Here is a 25,208-nt window from a genome sequence, read left to right as displayed (position 1 = left end):
AGAGAGGTTAAATGGTTAGCTGAAGATGACACTGCAAGTAAGTGATAGGAGCCCAGAGAAGAACTAAAGATTACAGAGCTAGTGTATTTTGCCAGAAACCAGAATTTCATGATCATGGTGAATGATATCAGACTTGATAAAAATGTTTCTTACTGGGGCCGCATGGATACATGCCCAGAGAGGCAGGGCAATCCTGTTTTCCCTCAGAACCATCAGCCTTTCTTGCCTGGAGAAAGCATTCCATACCCATTGCCCAAGAAGGTAAAATAATTTACATAAGATATAAAGAGACAGCAGAGCCAGAGTCGTGAACGATGTTCAGTTCTCTCACTTGTTCCTGCTGGATGACAGGGTGTTTATCTATTGCCTTTTCTGGTTGTCCATGTTTATATTGTTATTTGCCCCCCAATCCCAATTTCAGCATTGGGCTTTGTCTCCCCACTTGTGAGCTTCCCTGTCTTGCTTACTGAGGAAGTTCTGGTTTCCCGAGCAGAGCAATGGTCTGGGAGAGGACGGCAGAGCTCCTTGTTCCCCGGATGGAATCACGCCAGGATACATTAGCTTTGGTGCATTTCTTGAGAAAAGTTCAGACCATGCCTTCATTCTGGCAGCAGAACAGTAATAGTGTGTTTACAACTTCCTCTCAAATCTGAGTGATGCTTGGAGGCAGTTTGCAGTAAGCACTCTTTCCCAACCAGGTTGTTTTGTCAAAAGCCGACATGGTCTTTTCCAGGAAGCGAGACTGTCCACACATTTGGCAAATAGTTCACCTGGCTAGAACCATGGACATCCCCTCTGAGGAGTCACTGGCTCAGTGTCACTGGGTTATGGCGAAGCTGAATAAAAACACATTAGGGGATATTTGGCTCAGAGTAGCCCCGGGTTTCCCCTTCTTTTAGAGTGACAATGTTTTGTTTATCGCACCAGTATGAGAAGACCAGGGCTCTTCTTATGACTGTGAGAGCCCATCCCCTGGAGTCTCTGACAAATACAGAGGCCTCTGCTCCCTGCAGAGGGCATGGAGAGCTTAAACCCTGGGTAGCACTTTGCATTGGCTGTGTTGGAAGGGAGCTATAGTAGCTGTCTTTTTATTCTTTAAGTAAGCTTTTTATTAAAGTATAACTTACAAACAGAAGAGGACATAAATTCCAAGTGTATAGGTAGATGAATTTTTACAAAGAGAAACCAGACTGTGTAAGCAACCTATAGATGAAGAAATAGAAGACATCAGGCCTCCAGAAGACCCCTCACTATCCCTCCCTTTCACTGCCTCCCACCCCCAAGGGTTACCACTGTCCTGACCTCCGACAACATAGTTTATTTTTGTTCCTTGTAAAACCTTACAGAAATAAAACAATACACTGTTCCTTGCATGTCTGGCTTCTTTTGCCCAAATTGTGGTTGTGACATTCATTCATGTTGCGAGGATACCATGTTTCCCCGAAAATAAGACCTAACGCTTCTTTTGGAGCAAAAATTAATATAAGACCCGGTCTTATTTTACTATATAATATGATGCTATGCTATGCTATGCTATGCTGTGCTATAATATAATACTGGGTCTTATATTAATTTTTGCTCTAAAAGATACATTAGAGCTAATGGTCCGGCTAGGTCTTATTTTCGGGGAAACACGGTAGTAATAGTTAATGCACTATAATTTCTGCTTAGGCGTCCATTGTATGTATGTAGCACAATTTATTTATCTATTTCACTGTGGACATTTGGGTGGTTTTACCTTTGGATTTTAGGCCTCTTTTGATATGCACAGGGTGTACATGGGGAATCACATAAATGTGTGTACATATTTGTGACCTCATTCTCTGCAGAGATATACTAGTCAGAGAGTATCAGTTTTGAGGCTCAGGGCTGATTTCAAGTATTCTGATTTCAGATATACCCATTGTTCCATGACTATAATTGAGTTTATAAAATCAATTATGCCAAGTTTGGAGAAAATGGTTTCTGCAGATGTAAGACATGTAAATATACTTCCTACAAAAATCTTCTCCTTATACATGGGTATTTTGATGCTATGTGATTTTCAGCTGTGTATTAAGTATGTGTAGAAAAAGCTTAAATTGCACATAAAATCAATCCAAGTTACTCGTAGAATCTGAGCATAGCATACTTTTATATGGCTGATACAAGAAACAGTTTTACCCAAATTGTGCTTCTTACCCACTTTAGTTGGGGGCCATCTTGCTAAAGCATATTCTCTTCATTGCATATAATTTATTTTATAAAATTAAGCACTTGTTTACAAAAGTAAAGCAAAACATTTTTGGAAAGAGCACTAGATACAATCTATGTGCCTTTTGTGATATGTTTATCTAACATGAGATTTTTGCCTTTCATATTTTCAACCATTAAGGATGAAAAAATAGTGTATCTTTCTTCTTTATATATATAACATATACATATATGTTATAAAAATATATATATATACCAAAATAGTGAAGTTTTTTTACTAGAATAATAACTACCTTTCCCCAACCTTTCTTACTTTCTAAAAAGTCCTCAGTTATGTTAAGCAGTACCACCTAAATAGCTAAATTATAGATAAATTATTCTATACGTTAACTGGAAGATGAAAACTCTTTCGAGGATAAAATGAGGCAAGCAAAAGAAAAAAAAGAAAAAAAAAATGAGGCAAGCAAACAAAATTACCAAGAATACTTTTTCTCCTAAAATTATAAGTACTGTTTTAGTGGATGCAAAATATGTGAACAAACATTTGGCGAATTGTGTTTATTTGTTTTGAGTAAAAGCATGTTTGTAAGAGTCACCAATGAACTACTAATGCAGTTAATTAATTTACTATGCAGCTCTAGCTGGGAAAATGGCTTGAAATTATAAAAATGTCCTGGAAAGAATAATATAACTTAATGATTTAACATCCAGGATTATCCCCTTTAAACTCAAATTTATGGAAAAACCTTGTGTGTTGTCACCACGTGCCAGCATGGTAATTTAGTGAAGAAGGCAGCAATGTTAGAGGAGAGACAGTCCCTTCCACTTGGAGGGAGAGGGGAAGGTAGGTAGCGGAAAACCATCTGCTTTACCACTGGTCTTCCTGTTTTTATTCAAGTAGCCCTTCTCGAGACTCTCTCATCAACCTGTCCTCCCCCATTCATCCACACCTGATATGAAGAAACTGAAAACATGGCTGGAGGAGTGCAGACATATGTGCACATAACTTCCTTTCACCTGGGGCCAGATGGAGTCAAGGGGAAAGACCATTTTTATAAAGTGTGTGTTTTTATTTGTGTCAATCACCAGCTCTTGTGCTGAAAATTCAAGCAGAAAAAATCCCAATGACTTCCATTTTCTTGGATTAGTCAAATAATTGGCCATGTGTAGCCCAAGTTCCCTCCACCACTGACCATGACCTTGGACAAGTCACTCAGCCAGTCTGAATCTGGAAATGGGGATAACCACAACTCCCTTCACTGTCTGTGAATCACAAACAAAATAATATAATTGGAAAGCTATAAGAATAAAGCATTCTAATTTGTATTATACTTTAGTGAAAAATATTTTTTTCTAGCCTGAATTGTGCCAACCCTTCTGGTTTACTTCAGGTCCTTTATTCAATTTGTGGAGTGTGGATTTAACTGGTTTATATTCTGATATTTTCCCTACTTTTAGAATGGTAAAGATTGTGATTTTCTATGGATTATACAGAGTTCTTATCCCAGGCACAGTGGAAAAGCTTCATGTATTTTTAAATAAACAATAACAAAAAAAATTATTGCTTTAATGAGCCAGCATATGGTCTTTATGTGCTTACTATGGACTCAGCTTTGTAAGCTTTCTTTTTGTTTTTTAGAAGCAACAACAACATAAGAGAAAACCTTCATGGTTTTGCTCCTATAAAGTGTAACAGGAATTTCACCTGCCCTCCAGCCAAAAGACATAGTTAGGTGCAAATTAGGAGTAAAATAACTAGTCTGTGTTTGATCCCATTCAGGTTCTTCCCTCTAGCTTCAGAAAGGTGTGTTGGGGGTGTAAGGAAAGGACTTTATAGGACTTGTCACAGTATTTTCTCCTCAGAGACCCATGTGATATGATTCCCATGTGATTCCAGCTTATTCTCCCTGGAGGAACTGCCCACCAATGCTAAGAAAATTCGCACAAGGCTGGAAGAATCTATATGCAGCTGGAAGTACACGCTTTTAGCTCGGGTAGGAATGATTGACGCCAGAATGTGACTGGTTTACTGGTCACCTTCCCTCATGTCTAGCAGGAGCAGGGTGCTTCATTCTGCTTCCAAGTCTATATGGTGTTTCCTCCCAGGACAGGAGTGGGGGTGAACTACTTAACTATTCAGTTTGCTCTTTTGAAAAACAGAGCTGTAATATTATCCATCTTGAGGGTTGTTCTGAGCAGTCATGAGCTAGTACTTACAAAGCAGTAACAGGCGAGTCATTTAAGGTTAGCTTTTTAAATTGTTATTGCATGTCTCCCATTTTTACCTGGATGGAGAGCTGTAACTCGAAGTGTCAGTGTCCCCCTCAAGCAGGATCCAATTCTCTCCTGAAGCTGAAGAGGACTGATCCCACTGGGGAGCGACAGGAGAGGGATAAAGCACTGCCCCCGCCACGACTTTGCAAGATCCCCATCTTTGTCTTATTTCTGCTTATCCAGACCCATTCTCCACCTCGATCAGCACATTCACTTTTTTTGAGCAGATGGTAGTTTCCAAAAGGCCTGTGCATCATCTCCTGCAGAAACATGCAGCCCCAGTCTTTGAAGGGATCACTGGGAGCATAGTTTAAAAATAAATCACAACTACAATCATTATAGTAATAAGTATTGGTTGGCCTGGATTAGGTTCTTTTTTGTACATATGACAACGGAAAGAGGGTGAAAGAAAAAAAGGCAAACCCTTTGCTTTAGCCTCTCCTGTGTGGCGAACTGGGACCCTTTCCCAATTGAAGGGAGCAGTGCTATTTGATCCTGGGTGAGACACTGTGACAGTAACATGCCCCCAAATTCATAAACATTGGAGGGAATTGACAGCTGGTATTTTAAGGGGAGCTGATTTAGTGGCTAATTTTATTTATCTTGCTTCCTTTGCCAAGATCAGCTGCTTCTTTGGCCTGTGCCATTAAGTCCCAGGAGCCCCACGGGCAGCCATTTATAAATCTATTTTCTTTCCATGGCTAAGGTTCTCTCTGCCACCACGGATTTTTCATAGAGAAAATAGAGAATCTGGAAGCCATGTAATCAGAACCATCTTTAATGTTTCACCAGAAGCTGCCCTATATGAGTATTTATTTATCTTTAGCCCTGAATGGAAGGCCCCAGGAGGTTGCAGCCTGTGCACACTTGGTTCAATATCTGCAAAGAAATTTAAATAAGCTTACCAATGAAGAAATCTTCCTACATGAAGAATAAAAAGTGAAGCTTGATTCTAGTTGACCTTGGGACAAAGACAGGCTGGAAACTATTCAGCAGTCAATAGCACAGCCCAGCAGCACGCACACATGTCTTTGTGAGTTGTGAGTGTGGCTGTGTGTAAATTGGGCCAAACATGGAGGGAAGGAAGCATATCCTCGTCCTCATGCCATCTCTGAGGCTGTATTACATTGAGAGGAGGAACCGAAGTTTTGTTACAAGGGTAGATTTTAAAACTCAACATTCCGAAAACAATGTTGACAATCTGGTTTAAACAAAATAATGGTAGATCCATATGAAAATGATACTGCTAGAGATAAACAGTTGTATAATGGCTATCCTGCTGCACAACATTTATGAATAATACATCATTATCTATTATCTTTAAATCTTTCAGGATTAACGGCCTCACAGATTATTTAGCATCTAAGATTTAAGGGATAAAATCAATACATATACATTTTGATAACCAGTGATAATCAAGTCATTAAAAACAAACATCTAGCCAACATCAGTTAAACACTCAGAGGGTGTCCTTAGGTCCTAATTGTGCTGTTTTATTCCCCAAACTGGAGCGACCATGGTGGCAATTGAGGATGATGTCTTCATAATTGATGTCAATGTTGGCAGTAGAAAGAGAAAGAGAAAGAGAGAGAGAGAGAGAGAGAGAGAGAGAGAGAGAGAGAGAGAGAGAGAGAGAGAAAAGGAAAGAAAGAAAGAAAGAAAGAAAGAAAGAAAGAAAGAAAGAAAGAAAGAAAGAAAGAAAGAAAGAAAGAAAAAAGGAACCTCCAGATCTACGCAGGGAAAAACTGAAACATCTTCTCTAGGGGTTTCAACTTAAAGGAACAGAACTTTCTGTTGTCCTTGGGGTTTTGCTGCTGCATCTCCTGGCACTGTGGGTTGAACAATGATCGGTTTCCTCCAATAAAAAATTCTATGGGGGAAAAAATAGCTGAGTCAGAGAAGGCCATCAGGCTAGGTGACCCAGCAGTGAAGGCTTGGGCAGCGCTGGAGAAGCACAAAGGAAGAGAAGTCACCACCTCTGCTTCCTGCTACACTGAGGGAAGGCAGCTAGCCTAGAAAAGGTGACCATCTGCCCCGCTCACATCTGGAATGGCCTCTGTTTTTCTCCATTTCAATATGGGTGACAGGGGTTTAACTTAGCTGAGTGACAGATCTCCCACCCCCAAATCCTGTGCTATACCTTTGCCCTTGAGTCATCTTCTCAAGGTGACACTATACTCTAATTTCAGACAGTTGTTATGTCTTCCCTCTCCCTCCACCTTTCTCTTTCTGTGTAATCCTGAGCTTTTGGCAAATACAGCAAACAGACAATCCATTTTCAGTCAAAATGTACAGAGTTTATGTGCATGTTGATTGTTTCTGGTGAGTGGATTGAAACCTCAGCTTCTCAGTGCCCTTGAACAAAAGGTGCTGAACAAGTGGTATGTTTCCATGTTACAGACTGTTGCAATAGCTAATTCCTAAGTTGCAAGATATTGTCATAATATTGGCTTCTGGGATTGTAGCTCAATTCTCTCTTCTTCATAACCATTGCACACACTGTTCTGACTGTGTCACATCTTTTTGTTCAGACCGATAGCTGGTTTCAAAGGGGTTGGAAGATTGTGTCTGAGAAATGTGTTTTGCATCGATTAAAATTTCTTAAAGGACACACTGCAATTGAATGACAGACTATTTTTAAATAATTTACAAGCTCGGCATTTTACTCAAAGCAAATTGTCGACTAAATCCAGTTATCATTTTATCTGCTGGACCCATTCCCCCTGAGCATACCAACCATGTAAAAGATTATTCTCTCAATTTATTGCTTTAGCAATTCAGTAGACATCTTCTTGGCACGCCCACTCCTAGTACTAAATGGCGGTAGAAAGGCATTGGTGAGCTTTTGGCGGCATGTGTTTCCAGAATTTCCCCAAACACAATTTTTCAATTGCATTATTGAGGTAGGCCATGATGTGAAGCTTTTTCTGGATTTAATTTCTGTCATAATCACTCTCTTGTGGAAAAATTAGAGATTACTTTTCCACTTAACCTTTTCCCCATATTATTAATAATAAAATTGGACACGATTTCGTTTATACTCTTCTATCATACACACATTGCTGGTATAATATCATTAATACAGTCCCAACTTCTTCATTTCACTGCTTTTACACTTCAGTTCCTTCTGTCCATGACTTTCTTCCCACTGAGTGTTGCTTGGCTCTGTCCTTCTCATTTGGATCTTAGTTCAAATATTAATTCCTCAAGGGCTCTTTCCAGGCCATCCTATCTAATCTTACTCGCTTTCCCCAACACCATTCCATCACCATGTTACCAACTTTATGTCACTTACCTAAAATACTCCTATTTATTAACCTGCACCGTTATGGTTTGCTTCTTTCCATAGAAGGTAAGCTCCACGAAAGCAAGGATCTCATTTTCTTATTTATTACTGTTTCCCAGTCCCTGTAACTGTGCCTAGGATATAGTAAGCACTCAATAAATATTTGTCACACGAATGAATGGATACGTGCATGATTGCAATCAGGAAACATAGCTACCTTTCTGTCTGTGGTTTTGGCTTTCTGTGTAACTGTGGACCAATCACTTTCCCGTTGGACCAATTGATTTTCTGCTAATCCATAAAACTCTGGGTTTCAGCACCAAAGCTATCTTAAAGTTGACAGTCATTCTGCTGATGAGGAAGTGGAAGCCCAGAGAGGTTGAATTACCCAGGTAGTGAGAGGCAAACACGGGGTTTAATTCCAGGTCTCCAGTTTCCTTGGAGCAGTGGTTCTCAACTAGGGTGATTTAGCCCCCAGGAGACATCAGGCAAAGTCTGGATATATTTTTGGATGTCATAACTCGGCAGGGTGGAGGGGAGGAGAGGGAGTGGTGTGTGTTATTGGCACTCAGTGGATAGAAGCCAGAAAACTGCTGAACATCTTACAAGGCACATGACAATCTCCCACAACAAAGAATTATTCAGTCCCAAATGTCAATAGTGCCAGGGTTGAAAATCCCTGCTCTACACAGCAATAATGAGAATTCTCCTTTCTGTTTGAGGATGACTGAGATAAGGCCCATAGAATGTCGGGTTTTTCAGAATTTCTTAGCACAGATTTAGTTGGCATTTTTTGCCAATTAAAGTTTTAGAATTTTCAAAATAAAAGTAGCTTTACTAGTTTTGATTATAGAAATAACACATGCTTATTGTAAAATAATTCAGAGAAAACACAAAAGGATTAAAAAGGAAGGTAAAATTGCCCATAATACTACCACTGGGAGATAAATATATGAACATGTTGTTACATATTTTTCAAGACTTTTTTCGTGTACATACATACATACATACATATATACAGATATACACATTTTTGACAAAGATGAAATAAAGTATTTAATACAGACTATTTTGTAATTTGCTTTATTCACTTAACTATATTTTGTGGACATCTTATAAATTTATAAATATGGAGCTATCTCATAATTTCTAAAGATTTCATAATGTTTCATTGTATGGATGATACAAAATGTGTTTTACCAATCTCCTCTTGATGAGCAATTAGGTTGCTTCTGATGTTTTAATATTATAAACAAATTTTCAGTGAATATCCTGTTCATTTATTCTTTGTTCATGCTCAATTATTTCCTCAGGATAAATTAATAGAGTGCAATTGCTGGGGCAAAGGAAATGTGATACATGTTGCCAAGTTGCCTGCCTGAATGTTTGCCCAAATACTAACGAGAATCAAATAATTAGAAATCCCAGTCTGCTGGAATTCGGTGTCACCTCACTTTCAGATGAAAGATGCAATTCATAAGCCAAAAAAAAAATTATATTAACTTTAATTTTTTTATGTCCTAGTATCAGAAAAAAAAAAAATTCTCATCTCTTACACTGATTTAAATTTTATCCAGGAAAAAGTTATTTTAGCCAAGGGCAAGGAACATTCACTGAGTCCTACTATGTGTCATGCATCATACGCTAGCAGCTTGTATTCTTCTAACAACCCGAGTGTTAGGCAGTCTCTTCCTGCTTTCACACGAGAGCACTGAGAATCAGATACTCTCACTCAAGACTACCAACCTTATACCTGACGGACTCAGAATTTGAATGTAGTCCTTGCCTTTAAGACATTTATAGTCTAATATATGGCAAAATGTACCAGAGATACTTTCTTTATCAATATCCTGTGTGAGGAGATTAATGTTCAAATTATGACACTGAGGATCTTAAGATTTTATACCTGTAAAGAAATAATCAGTTTTATTTAGGATATTGTACTAACTAAAGTGGGAAATTAGATGAATATATATTTGAAAAATACTTCCAATAAATAATGTTGAAAACGCAAAGATGTGCAACCTCTCTTTAGTAACTAAAAGCTTAATCAGTTAATTGAAGTTTATACTTGACAAATTCCTTATTTCAAACACCCCAGGATACTTGCCTGCCATCAACATGCAAGATATACTGCTCAAGGAAATCTGCCTTAAATATAATTTCTTTTAGAAAATTGAGAAGCCAAGAAGAAAATCTGTGACAGAATATTAGCGAGATCTCTTATATAAACATTTTATTATGTCCTTTTATTCCCTCATCACAATTCTCAAGTCTTCTCAAGCCTACGTACTTTGATTAAGTTATGCCAGGATCTTCAAAAGGAGAAAAAACTGGGCAGGGCCCAGGCAAAGAGACTGCAGATGATGAGTTTAAGAGTGAGATTTGCAAGATGGGAGAAAACCCATCTGGAAAAAATTATCTTTCCATTGGCCTTTGTGGTTTGAAATTCTTTGCTTCATCCCATGACTCTGTAATCCTCTTCTGGATAATTCATTAGAAAAACACTCAAAAAAATGTACAAGTGAATTCATTAGTACACTGTTTTAGATAGTAAACAATTAAAAACACAGTAAATGATCATCACTGGGGGTAAACATAAACCATGATACACAATACTATGGAAAATTTGCATCGCTTAAAACAATCTGTTCTGGATATGAATCTGTTGTTAAATATATATCTTGTAAATATCTTTTGTGGCTTCCCTGTTCACGCTCTTAATGGTGCCTTTTGATAAACAGAAATTCAAAGTACTGCAATTTATCACTTGTTTTACTTTATCCTTAGTGCTTTTTGTATCCTATTTATGAAATAGTTTTTCTCCCCATTATCATTAAGATATTATCCTTTGTTTTCTTTAAAAAAAATCCTTGTTGTTTTACACTTCACATTGAAATCTGTACTCCATCTAGAAGTTATTTTTGAGTATGGTGTGAGGTAGGGGTTCAAATGTTTTTGTTTTTGTTTTTTTTCATATGACTAAGCTTTTGACCTAACACGATTTACTGTAAAGACATTTCCCCCCATTGTTCATCACTTTCAGGTCTATCATAAATCAAGTGATCATATACGTATGAAATGTCTATTCATTTCTATTGACCTACTTGTGTATGCCAGTGCCGCATTGTCTTAATTTACTGAAGCTTTACAGAGTCTTGAGTGGAGTCAAAAATGGATATCCAAATGTTTAATAAACTTATATAAAAGTGTTCAACATTATTAATAATCAGGAAAAACATATAATAAAACCATGGTGAGGCATCACTAGTTATCCACCAGAATGGTAATAACAATAATAATAATAATTATGATAATAATACTGACAAAAATTCCGGGTGTTGGCAAGGATATGGAGCAACTGCAGCTCTCATGAACTCTGAATATAAATTAGTGCAATTTACGAGGTGTGATCAAACAATACAGTGAATTTTTAAATAAAAAAAAAATTATTACAGTAAAAGACACATTGTCATTAATCCCCCTCAAAATACACCCCCTTACTTCGAACACACTTATAGCATCATTCTTGCCACTTTCTGAAGCAGTTCTGTTTCATGAGAGTCTTTAGTTGTGCTGTCGTGGCTGCCTTCATGTCCTGAATCGAATCAAAACGGTTACCTTTCATGGTCATTTTGACTTTGTGGAAGAGCCAGAAGTCGCATGGTGACAGATCCAGTGAATAAGGTAGATGAGGACACACCATAATGTTTGATCACTTGTATATTTTGGAGAGATGTTTGACAGTACCTACTAAGCTGAATATATGTCTATCTTATCACCTAGCATTCCTAGACATATATGCAACAGAAATGCTTACACACATATACCAAAATATATTTATAAGAGTGTGCATTGTAGGTGTGTTTATAATAGCACCTCCCTCAAATGTCCATCAGTAGTGGAATGGGTAAATAGTTTGTGTTGTATTCAATCAGTGAAAATGAACAAACTATCAATCAGTGAAAATGTATAAACTATGAATGAATCTTACAAGGATAATGTTGAAAGAAAGAAAGCAGACACAAAAGAGCACATATTCTGTAATTACACTGACATAGTACACAAACAGGCAAAACTAATACATGATGATAGAGGTTATATTAGTGACTGAAGGCTAGAAACAGGGAGAGACAACGGGGGAATTCTTTGATGCTGGTGATGTTTCATTTCTTAATTTTGGTGCTGGTTGCTAGGGGAATGTTTACCTTGAGAAAATTCTTTGAGCTGTATGATTTGTGTGCTTCTCTTAATGTATATTATACTTCAATAAATATTTATTCAAAAATAAATCAGATATTTATTGTCAAGTGAAAATTACTATTATACACACACACAGACACACACACACACACACACACACACACACACACAGAGGGTGCCAAAAAAATGTATACACATTTTAAGAAAGGAAATCTGTATTAAAATTGTAATACTCTATATATACCAATAGCAAAAGATGAATACAAGTCACGTTTGGCATCTGCAATTACAGGAGGTGCTCAAAGTGGTTACCATCGGTGTCCAGACACTTCTGATTATGGCAAACTACTTCTTGAGCAACGTTGAACAAAGTGTCCACTTTTATACATTTTTTTGGCACCCCTGGTGTACACATATCTGTGTGTGTGTATGTATGTGTATATACACACACATATATATATATATAAGCTTTTATATAGTACCCACAAAATAATACCACATATTCTTTATGAACATATATATAAAAGCATATATTTCTCTGGGGAGGATATTTGGTGTCAGCATATGTCAGCCCTCTAGAATCAAAGCCATTTAACTTGACTCTATTATCACTATTCTTCTGGCCTTAGTATTGTAATCAAATTAGAGATGAGTACATTGAGTAAATCTGAGTTTCCTTAGAGCGGGAATCTCAGCAAATACAGCGATCAAGAAGCTCCTGTCTTCTTAGCACTAAATGGAGCTGCAATTATAAGTTAACCAAGAGCTGAAGGGTCCGTGAGCACCATTTGACCACAAATAATCTCTAACATACTACTTTAACACTAGCTGTCAACTTTAACCCCCCAAAACCAAACAGCACCCCCAAAACAAAACAAAATCCATTCAAAATCAAGTATTCAAAGGGCATCTATAAAGAGAACGAACCAAATTCTAAAACAATGAGTGCTCTTTTACAAGCAACTGGAGAAAATTCAATACTAATTTTCAGGTAGTTTGGGGCTAGAGAGAGTAAACCTGGGGACCGACATGTACATTTGAGAAGTGCCTATATCCCGGCTATTTCCTCTGTTGACAAGATGTATAAAATGAAAATCTCCTCTAAAAACAGTGACAGTCAGGAGAACCAATTCCTAAAGATTCTCTGCACATCCGGTTCTAGCTCCTAGAGGGTAGAAAGGAACCTATACAAAGTGACTTTTTAACATGAGTAATTAACAATAAATCCTTCCGTTAGTGTAAAGGCCAATGTTGGTTCTCTAGCCTTGGATAATGGAGGCTCTGTTTTACATTTTTATATTGGAGGAAGGGCATTCTTGTGTTATGAAACCAGAGACCCGCAGAGGGTGGAAATGCCTTTGAGTTCTCAGCCCAAGCTGTCTATTAGATTCACCGGAAGGACTTTTACAATGTTAAAACTGAATTTCAGAGGTGAGGGACAAACATTTGTATTTTTCCAAATGCCCGCAATGGATTCTGGTGCCTGATGGGGGTTCAGAACCACTGATCCATTGATTTTCATCTCTCTAGGACTCTGTGGCCTGCCACAGAAGTTTCAGTTGGGCTGCTCCACTTTATTCTGCTTTATGGTTTTACAAAAGCTCTTATTTGAAGAAAGCATTTTACTTCTAAAGGCTAAAATATTGAGGACCACTGAGGTTGTCTGTTGAGCTTCCAGACATCGCTCTCTCTTCACCTGAGTTTGTCAGGTTGATCAATTGGCAATAATCTCATGGAGATTGAAATACGTAACAGCTGTCCCAGGTTAGATTCTATAGAAATAGATGCTGAGACAGTTCCCGAGTAATGAGTTCACGAGGTTCAACAGCTGTGAAGGGAGGGCACTGGAAGCAGACTGGGCAGGAGAAGAGGCTGAACTGTGATGCAGGCCTGAAAAGGCCCTGGCCACCCTGGCCAGGAGTGCTAGAGTGAATACTGCCTACCGGAGTCACGCCCCAGTGTTTGTGGGCTGTGGGGGAAGAGTGTGACCCTGGTGAGGAGGGTCTTCGCACTGAGGCAGACCTTGAAATAGCTGATATCTGAAGGAGGACTGCTATCAGCCCTCCTCCCATCAAGCCCTCCCTTGAAGGGGAAGCTAGGCAGCAACTCTGTGTGTCTACAGGACAGGTATGTACATTTGGGGACGTAGAGAATACCTGTGGACTGATTATTTCTGATTCAAGATGCGAAGGTGTGACGGGGGCGGGGGGCAGTGCAAGCATCCTAAACCGGGCTCACGGCAGTGGGAGGATGTGAGTTAGAGAAGAAGCAACACACTTCTCTTCTTGGGACACCTCAGATGGCAAGCTTCCTTTTCACTGCTTCTTCTTGTGGCTAGAAAGGGGATTTGAAGCCTGGGCTGGGGTTAGATAACATTCCAGAAAATACTGTTATGTCTTGACCTTTGTTTTCTCTGTCTCCAGCAATAGACGAACGTTAGCGTAAAGAAACTTCAGTTGTTGCAAATCCGATCCAGCGTGCATGGATTGATCACCTAGCACCTGTTGCCTTCCTTGATGGGTATTTTTGTGCACAGCCCCACATGCCCATCATATCTGAATCAGTTTGTCATGAGAATTACCCTTTGAGTGATTTTCTTTTCATTTTTCAACTTACCTACTCGTTTATTTAAACACTAAATGTGGAGGATATTGTTTCCGGAATTGAAAACAGTGGAAACCCTAGGACCTTGTTACTAATGTGGCAAATCATGTTCTTATTGTGTTTAAAAGACACGTTGTTATTACCACTTTAATTATACTTGTAAACTAAATCTTTATGAGCAGCAATGCCTTTAGCTACGTTCTTAATTTTAAGAGATACAGCACTGGCTTTTTATAGTGGTTGAGTAGATTAGATCTAGAGCAGTGAACTAGTATGAGCTAATTATCACTAATTGATGCTTTATGGCAACCTCCTGTGACAAACATAGATTAGAACAAGTACACACACATTGTTGTCGTCAAACCACAATGTCCAGTAACACATTTCTATAACACACTACAACATACGCAGTTTCCCGTAGTGAACATTTATATTTCATGGCTATATGATAAGAATTCTTAGAACAATTAAAACATCTTTAGTATTGTAAGAAATCTCTTGGAAGTAAGAAACTGGCTTAGACAGAAACTCAGCTTTAAAATAAGGTACAGACACTGGATTGATGCAACTTAAATTATGATAACTGATACATAAATATTCGATAATAACTTACCTATTTATCAAGATGTAACTTCTAACTGAAAGATTTATCTACTCAAACCACCTTTTGTTGATTGTAACCCAAACATATAAGGTTTCTCATTAATCTGCTTGTGGAAGCTTGTAACTTCTGGTTTCAGTTATAATTTCTAGCCAGAGGTATGTTAAAGAATATGGAGGCTATTCATTTCTGTTGCCATACTAACTTGATTTTAGGTCTTGAATAAGTTATCTGTTATGCATGTTTTCATTCTGGCAGAGACATGGACATCTAGAGCTGGCCCTGTGGGCGTGGCATTAGGCAGAGCAGGTCCTAGAAAAGGCCTGTGGGTGGATAAGAACCCCCAAAGCTGACGGGTACCTCCAAAGCTGACCATCACTCTATATTTCTGATCAGCCAGCGTAAAGTGAGGGTCAGAAACAGAGCAGGACAGATGGTTGCAAAATGATGGAGGGAGGGACTTGCCCAGAGCTATTTCAGATGTCACTGGGTCCCCCTACTCCTATGACTTCCAAATTATATATAGTACACAATAAGAAAGGGAGGCCTGGTCTTCACTTTCTCTCTTGTTCACAGATGCAGGCTAGAGCAGGGAGGCACATGGAGACAGGGCCACATTATGACTTTGGGGGGCCCTGTGCCTGCTCTCCGTAGTGGACAAGTGGATCATTCATGCGTGGAGTTGTGTCCGGATACAATCTCAGAGTTCAAAGTTCCAGGTCTCCGTTCCACAAATTCAAAAATAACAGCAGCAGTGCCAGCTTCTCTAGTTGACAGTGAATCTGACCCCTTTAGCCTCTGCATGAGAAAAACAGGTAAGAGGTATTCATCCAGAACACAGGTGAAGGGTAGCGTCTGGTAGACTAGTCCGTCATCATCACAGCTGTTCGAAAAGATTATTTCAATAACTAAGGCAGGGGAAAGTGGCTAGGTTCTAGGGACCTATTGTTCTGTTGAACCCGTTGCTTTGGGCAACTGGAAGATCTCCGAGGGAGACATATAAAGAAGTTAGGAAGGGGCTGAAATTGAGGCTCACCCACCAGGCCACTTCACTACCAAAATCTCCTGAGGGTAAGGCCTTCAAGTCTCCGCTTCTTCCTTCACATCCTGTTGCTAACATAGCCTCCTTTTGAGGCTGGCCCTTTAACATCTGTTGCAACACTACCGCTGAGTATACAAAAAGCAGCATGAGAAGCCTTCTTTGGACGTTGAGGAATCTATTTAATTTGTGATGGTTTGCATTTTGTTTGTGGGAGGAATAAAAACACAACGAGCCATAGAAAATAACTACTTCATCTCATCTTATAATTTATCCCACCAGGAGTTTGGAAGGAAGCCTCCCAATTGCCCTAGTACAATCTTTGAGGATTTGGTGGTTCATGCTAGTAAAACTGAAGTCAGTGGAAAATTTCCACATGTGAGAATTATAGTATTGGATCCTTTAAAACAACAACACGTGCACACACAGCCTCCAGCATTTCTGAATGTCTGGAAAGCCTGATCAGGAATCCAAAAAGCAGGAAGTCAGGATCTATTGCATCAATTGTGTTCTAAAGAATTTATGCGGTGTTTTAATACCAAAAAAAAAAAAAAAAAATGGTTTGGTTAGACTTAGCTTACTCAGCCTCATTCCCTGAGAGGATTTCTTCTTAAATGCTGCTTTACAAAAGTCTTGCTCTAAATCATAAAATAATATGCAGCGGGAATGATAGTTTGGGTTCTTTTTAAAAGTTAGGTAAAAAAAATGTGTACAATGTGGTAATTAACTATTGCTGGATTTTTGTAAAATAGCTAATGGGAAAAAAGAACCAATCTTCCTTCCTTCCTTCTCTTCTTCCTATCTGTCTCCCTTCTTCCTTTCTTAGTTGCTTAAACAGTCATAACTAAGACTTACAGTTGCCAAGAGGTACTCTCTTTAGATATCTATTCTTGTCCTGTATAAATCTCATTTTGACCAGAAATGTCTTGAAATCTAGAAACAGGTGTTGGGTAGAAAACTAGAAAGCTGCTAATTTTCAATGTCTGGTCTTGCTGTTCTGATTGTCTCAGTGCTATGATACGTAGTCATAGTTGCTTTCTAAATAGTTATCCTGGCTTGAAATCGCTCTCCCCACTAAGACCCATTTTCGTCTAGGTAAAGCCTTTTCCTCCTTCAAAACCCACAGTTTCCAATCTTGTGGGAACCTAAGTGCAGCCAGGGAGAAGTCGAAATGGAGGGTTATAGGATGGTCCCTGGGTGGGGTTTGGGAAACAGGGTGACGAGTGAGTTGGAGCGCGTAGGGATGGGGTGACCATCAATCCAAATTACAATTATACGGGGTGTGGAGGGACTGGTGATGCTGGAAGGATCCCAACTCAAACTGGGCTGGCCACTCAGTTAATGGAGGTCCCTTGGCAGAAGTTGCTGTGCAACAATGCCAGGATTAATACCAGCGGTGCTTGGTAATGGCTGTCTCCTCATTCAAATTCCACACCCAAACCATCAGCAAATCCTACTGGCTCTATTTCCCAAAGATATTTAAAAGCTGATGGTCCCACCCCCTCTGCCACTAACACCTGGTTGGAACCCCCATCCTCTCTTGGTCGGTTATCAGAACATATCCTAACTGGCTTCCCTGCGTCTGCCTTTACCACCACTACATCTCAGTCCCAAACCAGCAGGCAGAGTAATCCTGTGAAAACCAAGGGAGAGCCTATCGCCCCTCAATGGCTCAAAGTAAAAGCCAAAATTCATACCAGAGCCTACAGGGCCCTACCCGAGTCTCAACGCTCCCCTGGTCTCTCTGACATTATATCCCCTCTTCTCTCCTTCCCTCTCTCTGCCCCGATGCAATGGTCTATCTACTGTTTTCCTTTTCATTCCAGGCACACGCCGACTTCCACACTTTGCTCTTCCCTCCAGCTGGAGCCTCCCTCCCAGAATGCTGCCTGGGCTGTTCCTCCAACTCAGGTCACCTTCTTGGTAAGTCTTCCCCCACCACACCTTTAAACATGGCACCCCCAACTCTGGCTTGTTCTGTACCTATTTCCTGCTTTACTTTTCTCCATAGTAGTTATCACTGTCTGATGCAATATATGTTTTATTTTTTTTGGCTTATTTTCTGTTTCTTCTGCACAGAATATGACCACATTTACTTTGTAATGTATCCCCAGAACTTAAAACAGTGCACAGCATTGCAAGCACTTAAAAAATATGTGTTCAATGAATGAATGAGTTCGTTAAACAGATTCTCAGTGATGAGAGGTGGAACAAGACAGCTCAGAAAATGGTGGCAACAGTCAATGGGATTTTCAAAGTCCCAGTTCAGCACGACAAGGATAGGATTTTGAGAAAACAAAGCAAATAAGATATTGTCCATTTTTCTCAGGTGCTCACAGTGGAGGAGTCATGTACATGGTATTACCAATTTGCAAGAGAATATCCAATGCCTATGGTAAAAAAGGTCAAACACAACCAGAGGCTGACGCTTTGAGACTCTAGCCTGTGAACCTCTCTCTGTAACAATCACTGTTCCATCCATCTATCCATCCATACATCCAACCATCCATCCATCCATCCATAATCTATCCATCCAATCTGTCTTACAACAGCAATTTATCCAATGGCTTTTCAAATCTAGCTTTGCATTGCTCAGATTTTTCTGAGCGTCTCTCCTACAGAACTGTGTATTTTTGTGAGCAGGAACCCCCACATCCTCAAATCTTGAATCCTCTCATTCTCTAGTATGGGGCCTTGAATGAATGAACCTTGGCCAAGAGATTGCTCCTTGTTCTTTATAACCAGGGGAGGATGGGGAGGGAATTATATATATATATATAATTAAGAATGGATAAATTAATATATCAAAGGCCTCATAACTTTTAAAAGTTGGAGTTCAAATCTTTCTAACTGGCGCCGAACACTCACACACAGGGCTGCCCACCATTTGCTAGCTCAGTGTGTGCACTCCAAGCGAGATGTCTGATTTCCCATGATTAATTCCTTTTGTTTGGAACCTTGGTAAGCCCAACTCTGGTCCTGAGACTGGAAGAGAGGCTTCATTCCTGGTTATTTATTCCATTAATTGCTAGGTTTTTTTGTCCATCTCACTGACTTCATTTCTCTTTCCTGCTCCATATTCTACTTGATATTAAATAACGGTTGCCTTTTCACATATAAAGCTCTTAAAATGGATGTGTTAGTGTTCCTCCAAACAGATTTTAATTCCTCATGATCTGCCTTAGTCTGCTCAGGCAACCATAACAATATACCACAGACTGGGTGGCTTGAACAACAGAAATGTATTTTCTCATAGTTGTGGAAGCTGGAAGTCTGGGATCAGGGAGCTGGCATTTGTTGATTTCTAGTAGGCACTCTCTGTCCTGGCTTATAGACAGCCATCTTCTTGCTGTGTCGTCATGTGGCTTTTCCTTGGTACATGCAAGTGGGGAGAGAGATTTTTGTCTCTTCTTCTTGTAAAGCTCTCACTCCTATTGGAGTAGGATTCCAACCTTATCACCTCATTTAGCTTTAATTACCTCCCTAAAGGTCCTATCTCTAAATATTAGTAGTGTAGGGGGGCTTAGTTAATTTGGAAATGGGAAAATGTGGACGTTCTCTTTTACTTTCTCAGTGAAATAAGACGTGAAATATTGTCTTTCATTTCTCCTATCAATAATGATTAATTATTGATAAGTTGAAAATAATTGATAAGAAATGGCAGCTGTCTCATTTGTATCAGGCTCTTCCAAGCACTCCCAGACACTCTTGGATACGGAGTTGTCTTCCCACTCCCCCGTACACAGGGGATTGAGTCTGACTTATTTAAATTTATTCACAGACAGCTCTTTTCAGCTCCCTGTGTTGTTCCCAGGCTGAACTGTTGGCATTTTGATGTTTTTTAACCCATCACATGTTTCTCTCCATTGAGATAAACTTCTTCCAGAAGAAGGGGCCCATCTTGACAAGTCTGTTTTGCGTCTGTGCTCCACTGCACAGCCAGACATGAAAGTGACGAGAACTGACAAACTCTCTGAACTTGTCCCATTGGATTTGTCTAATGGGCCTTTCCCTGACATAGATGAAAAAGTCATTGACAGAAACAGACCATTTACCATGAACATGCGCAGAGGTAAAAGCAGCAACAGAAGAAATAGGGCTCAGAATAAAGCTGAGAAATTCAGGACGCATATCGTGGGCCCAAGGAGATCTCTGCTTTCAAATGTCAGGATGAAACAGGTGCTATTGAGCTTTGCAGACCCAAGTCGTCTGGCTGCTTAGTAAGAAAGCCAGGACCCCTCCCCAACTCTCTCTCCCTATACTCCACCAGAAAGAAGCTGCTAAGTGGTGATTGGGGATCAGGGGGTCATGACACGACATTTCAGGCTTGGTGGGGGAGGGGGCTGAGTTCTTTTTCCAAGGGTAGTGAGACCAAAGAGAAAAAAGTACTATTTAAAATTTTGCAGCCAAATAGAAATTCTAGTCCATTGGCAGAACTCACGTTGAAGGAAGCTTATCAAATAGGAGTCACATCTTAGGAGTGATATTTTTAGGTTCCATAATCAACTCCTAACGTGAACATCATATAAACTCAGTATTACCCTTGAAAAGCCCTTATGTCACCCAAAAAACATACAACCCTGTATTCTAATTTCTATCCACACTGAAATTTGAATATCATTGTACTAGATTAAAGGAAAAAACAGAAGGGAAACCTGTGTGCAGATGTCTGGCATTCAGACCATTCTGCCTCTGAGGCAGCTCTCAGATCCCTAGCTCTGAATGAACACGGGGCAGAAAACACCAAGTGTTCTTGTTGGGCCACAGGTTTGACCTTATTCCCTTTTAATATTAAGCCTTAGCAACTTTATAGATGGTAAAGGATGTGTTTGCTATTGTGAGGGTAAGTGGAATAGTCAATGCATCAAATTCAGGATAGGGCTAACATCTGAGTGTTCAGTTGATGCTGAAATAATACCACCTCACTCTATTTTCTTTAAGAAAAATCTTTAGATAATCCTGTGGCTATGTAAAGGTGAGGTCTAGGTCTCCTCTGAAAGGAGTACATTGGCCCAATGAAGAATAAAAATTGCTTTATCAAGGCAATTTCAGTTATTCAAGTATTAAGGCAGTTAATTTCTTAAAAACTTTTTAAAAAGTACAACCCAGGGTAAGAGGGTCCTATGCCAAAAGACAGTTGAGGGGTTAGTTTTCAAAAGGGAAGAGAAGGACTTCTCCAGAAGCAGCCCGATATTAGAGTCTGGAAAGTAGCCCTTTGAGAGAAGAGAGGTGGTGGGACAGAAGAGGCCCTAAAGAGGAATAGAGCCTGAGCAACCTGATGGGCCTTGGACAAGGAGAGCGGACCAGTGAGGGGCTTTCCGTGATATGGCAGAGCTGAGGGACTCCAGGAATAGATATCAGCCTTGATTTTCATTTTCCTCTTCTGGCTTTTGAAACTCCCTTGTATTCTTTTCAACACTTCAGTGTCAGCGACCTGTACCAGCCCTAAAGGGGCAGGAAATTATGCAATGGGTCAGATTCTAAGTTGGGAAAGGGAAATACTTAACCTTCCCTGAATCACCATCCCTCCAAGAGTGAAAGCAGTGCTGTATTAAAGATAGATGGTTGTTGCAGGTCCAAGGAGGTGATCAACGGCAAAACCATCAGAGAAGTTCAAGGTGGAGCAGAGATAGGAGATTAGGAGCTAGGCAATAGCGAGGACACAGCTACGGGACCCAATGGAAGAGGGCACTAAGACAAACCCTCCGTCCCCACCCTCTTTTTTCCCCTCAAATAGGCTCAAGTTGGAGTTCCTGACTCAAATGCCTACAGATGCCAGCCAGTAGCATAAATGACTGAAGGGACTTCAAACCCTTCTATTTCTTCTACTGCATTTACACTTCACATCTGCTAGGTTGTCTTGGCTTTGAAAACATTGTGATGATGAATCAAACAGCAAAACAAAATACTTTCTTGGGCTTCGTACTGCTGCAGGCTTCCAGGCTGCAGCTGCAATACTGGGAAAGGTAGTCCTCCAAAGGGGAGGCGCCATTCCGTTCTGCTGCCTGTTGTCTGTGTTTCTGACACAGAGTCCTGAAAACTAGGACTGCCTGTTCGCCCTCTCAGGAGGCGATTTACGACCGAGGACCTGTGGATCATATCCAAAGCAGCATCTCTGCCTGCCCCACAAGACACAGCTCAGCCTTTGGTCATGACAGAGATGAGCAGAAATGTGTTGTTTATGTTTTAGGGCATTAAGGGAAATGTGCATTCCAGCTTTGCTGGCATGTCTTGGTTGGCTACCGCCGAGGCTGACTCATCTCTGTCTTGGTCTGGGATCTCCCGAAAGCAGAGTTTCAGACAAGGACTGAGTGCAGATAATTATTTGGGATCTGACCCCAGGAAACAAGAGTGAGGGGGTGGGGAGACTGTGGCAGGAAAGGAGGAAAAGCCAGCATAAGGGTGCGTAATTGAGGTCTGTGCTGTAGGTATACAGAAAGGGCTGGGGACACTGAGCCATTGGCTCTCAGCTCCCACTAGTTGAAGATTGGGGGAAGAGCATGATCTCCTCTGAGTGTTCCCTGTGTGAAGCTCCCACAGCCTCAGAAAAGTTCCCGAGGAAGAAAGGCAGAGAGTGTGCTGTAGGAGCGAGCATGAGGTAGGTGTTGCCAGCGTGAGTCTAAATGTAGGTGACGGGGTATGAAGCAGGCACCGGAAGTATCTGCTACCATCTCTACTGCAAACAATCAAGATCTATCATTCCTGGGGTGTGGCAAATTCTGGGTGCTGCTGGCTTCACCTGGGCTTGGCTTCATGACCTCTCTTTTCCCATTTGCTGCTGCTCCTTACATAAGCCAAGGTCACCTCGCCTAGACTGCACTTTTCCTCCTTAGCTTTCACATCATTCCTTCTCAAGATTTTTCACACGTTGATGTACGTGATGAGCCCAGCAGGTAGCAGCAACTCGGGAAATGAGTTTCCTCCTTTACCTTCTAATGACCTTTCTGTTCCCTCTTTCTTTTCCTCATAAAATATGGTTGTCTGTCTGGGTTAAGTCCTTCAGCCTCTCATCTTCTTCCTCCCCACTCCCCCAGGCAATCATTTGGTCCCCAGTTTCAACTGTTACCTCTATGTTGGTACCTCCATCAGACTATCCCCATGGAGAGTCTCTTTGGGGCTCTGGCCCTGTGTTCATCCTCACCCCCCTAAGAATCACCTGGCTATTTTTATACTAATTCAAGTTTGGGAACACCTCCTCCCCCACCAGTGTGGAATTTCCAACAGTCAGTTGGACATTTCTGTTTTCAGTTTAATACGCCTAAAAGTGACCTTGCTTTATACTCCCACCCCACGCCTTCCTCACTCTTCCCAATATCCTCCCTGCACCCACAAAAAAAGAAAACACCAACTCTCTATTTCTTCATGCTGCTGTCGATTCATATCTACATGTGCTCAAAACTCAGGAACCACATTGAATTTCTCAGCCCCTTTGGAAGGGGCAGTCACACGGTACCCATGGGCCCCAGTGTGGGGTTAGGCAGAGGTAGTGGCAACACAGATCCAGACGTGAATAGTCAAGTTCACGCAGGCTTCAGCAACATGGGGCCTGTAGAGTCAGAAGGTCAGTTAGAAGGATCATCGAGATTAGCTTGTATGATGCCTTGTGTTACCGATGAAGAAACTAAAGCCCAGAGACATGAAGAGCTTTGACAAACGTCACCCGGCCAATTCATACAAGAGCTGGGCCTAGAGTGACAGGGCTCTGCCTTCCTTCCCAGAGCCCTTTCCACAGTGACACTGTTGAACAAGGAGCCTGTGTCAGGGGCTTTTTAAATACGAGGAGCAGAATACAGAGCTTGAATAATAAAGGTAGGTTATTTTATAGAAAATGAAAAGTTTAGAGAGGTCTGGCTTCAGGGGACCTTTGAACCAGGAGCTTCAGTATGTCACGCAGAATGAGTGGATGGAGTGATTTTAACCGAGACCATGTAAAACCCCCATGTCCCCCCACCCACACTCTGATCATATGTGAGACTCAAGTAGAAATAAAGGCTGTTGGAGAGGGGGAAGGAAGACACAGGATGCTTCATGGGGCCAGCAAAAAATCACAACAAAAATCCAACAGAGGACAGAGGTACATGATGTGAAGCCTGAATGAGGAAGGTCGGAGCTAGACCATGTTCATTTCAGTGCAGTCCGGGTGGAGGTCTGGTTTGGGAGTTGACGCTTGAAGGGATACAAAAGCCAGAGAGAACTCTGGGGATTTCTGTTTGTCAACTGGTCTTATATAATGAGTCCCATGCCCTGAGCATTCTTCCTGTCTGTTTAGAGGGCATGGCTACATTCTCAGGATGGCCCACGACTCCCACTGGAAAGCCTAGTGTGCTGGGTGATTCTGCTGTCGCGAGGGGGTGCAGAAGGGGTTGGCGGTGAGAAAGCTGCCCAGCCAGGACCTAGACTTTCCCTCTGGAGAGCTGTCTTTCCGTGTAAGCAGGGCAGCGATCAGGACCCTGTCGCCAGCCTCTCACAGTCAGTAAGACTCAAAGTTCCTTCCGCTGGGTCTTCACAGGTCCTGTGTCATCTATCCATTCTTCTCGTCACCACTGCCAGCCCTCCACTAAGGAGTGAGTTGCCTGGTACCTGGGCCACTGCCAGAGTCTGCAAGCTGGTCTCCCTGCCTTTCTACTTACCTGTGGCAGTGCATCCTGTACCCTGTGCCAGGTCACTCACCTCCCACACCAGTTTTGTTATAATGTCATTCTCCCTGCTCGAAAGCCTTCAGTGAGCCCACATTGCTTTTAGGACTAGGTCCAACCCCTAATCCAGGCTCAAATATCACCTCCTCTGAGACCCCTTCACTGCAACCATCATTTCCGCCTCTGAAACCCAATAGCACTGAGTGTCTGTCGCACTGAGTTGGAACCAATCAGCTTTTCCTGCTTCTGTCATTAATTATGGTTTATGTATCTGTGTCTCCTTACTCGATTTCCATGACCCTAGAGGACAGAGATGTACATATCTAACTATTGCCCAGTGTACAGCTCCATGCCCTGTAATTAGTGGATAAA

The 25,208-nt window shown here is 40.9% G+C and overlaps 1 long non-coding RNA gene across 3 annotated transcripts in view; it reads left to right on the top strand.

Annotated features, from left to right (window-relative positions):
- The window catches only part of LOC109445030 (uncharacterized), a 282,305-nt gene that overhangs the window by 191,279 nt on the left and 65,818 nt on the right, over positions 1–25,208 (top strand). For all 3 annotated transcript variants that reach the window (XR_012489430.1, XR_012489437.1, XR_012489447.1), the window contains one exon: positions 18,027–18,123. This is a non-coding gene — a long non-coding RNA (uncharacterized LOC109445030). The remainder of the gene's footprint in view (positions 1–18,026; positions 18,124–25,208) is intronic.

The sequence above is a fragment of the Rhinolophus sinicus genome, linkage group LG01 (genome assembly GCF_036562045.2).
Source record: "Rhinolophus sinicus isolate RSC01 linkage group LG01, ASM3656204v1, whole genome shotgun sequence".
Classification (NCBI taxonomy): domain Eukaryota; kingdom Metazoa; phylum Chordata; class Mammalia; order Chiroptera; family Rhinolophidae; genus Rhinolophus; species Rhinolophus sinicus.
This window is presented reverse-complemented; position numbering and strand designations above follow the sequence as displayed.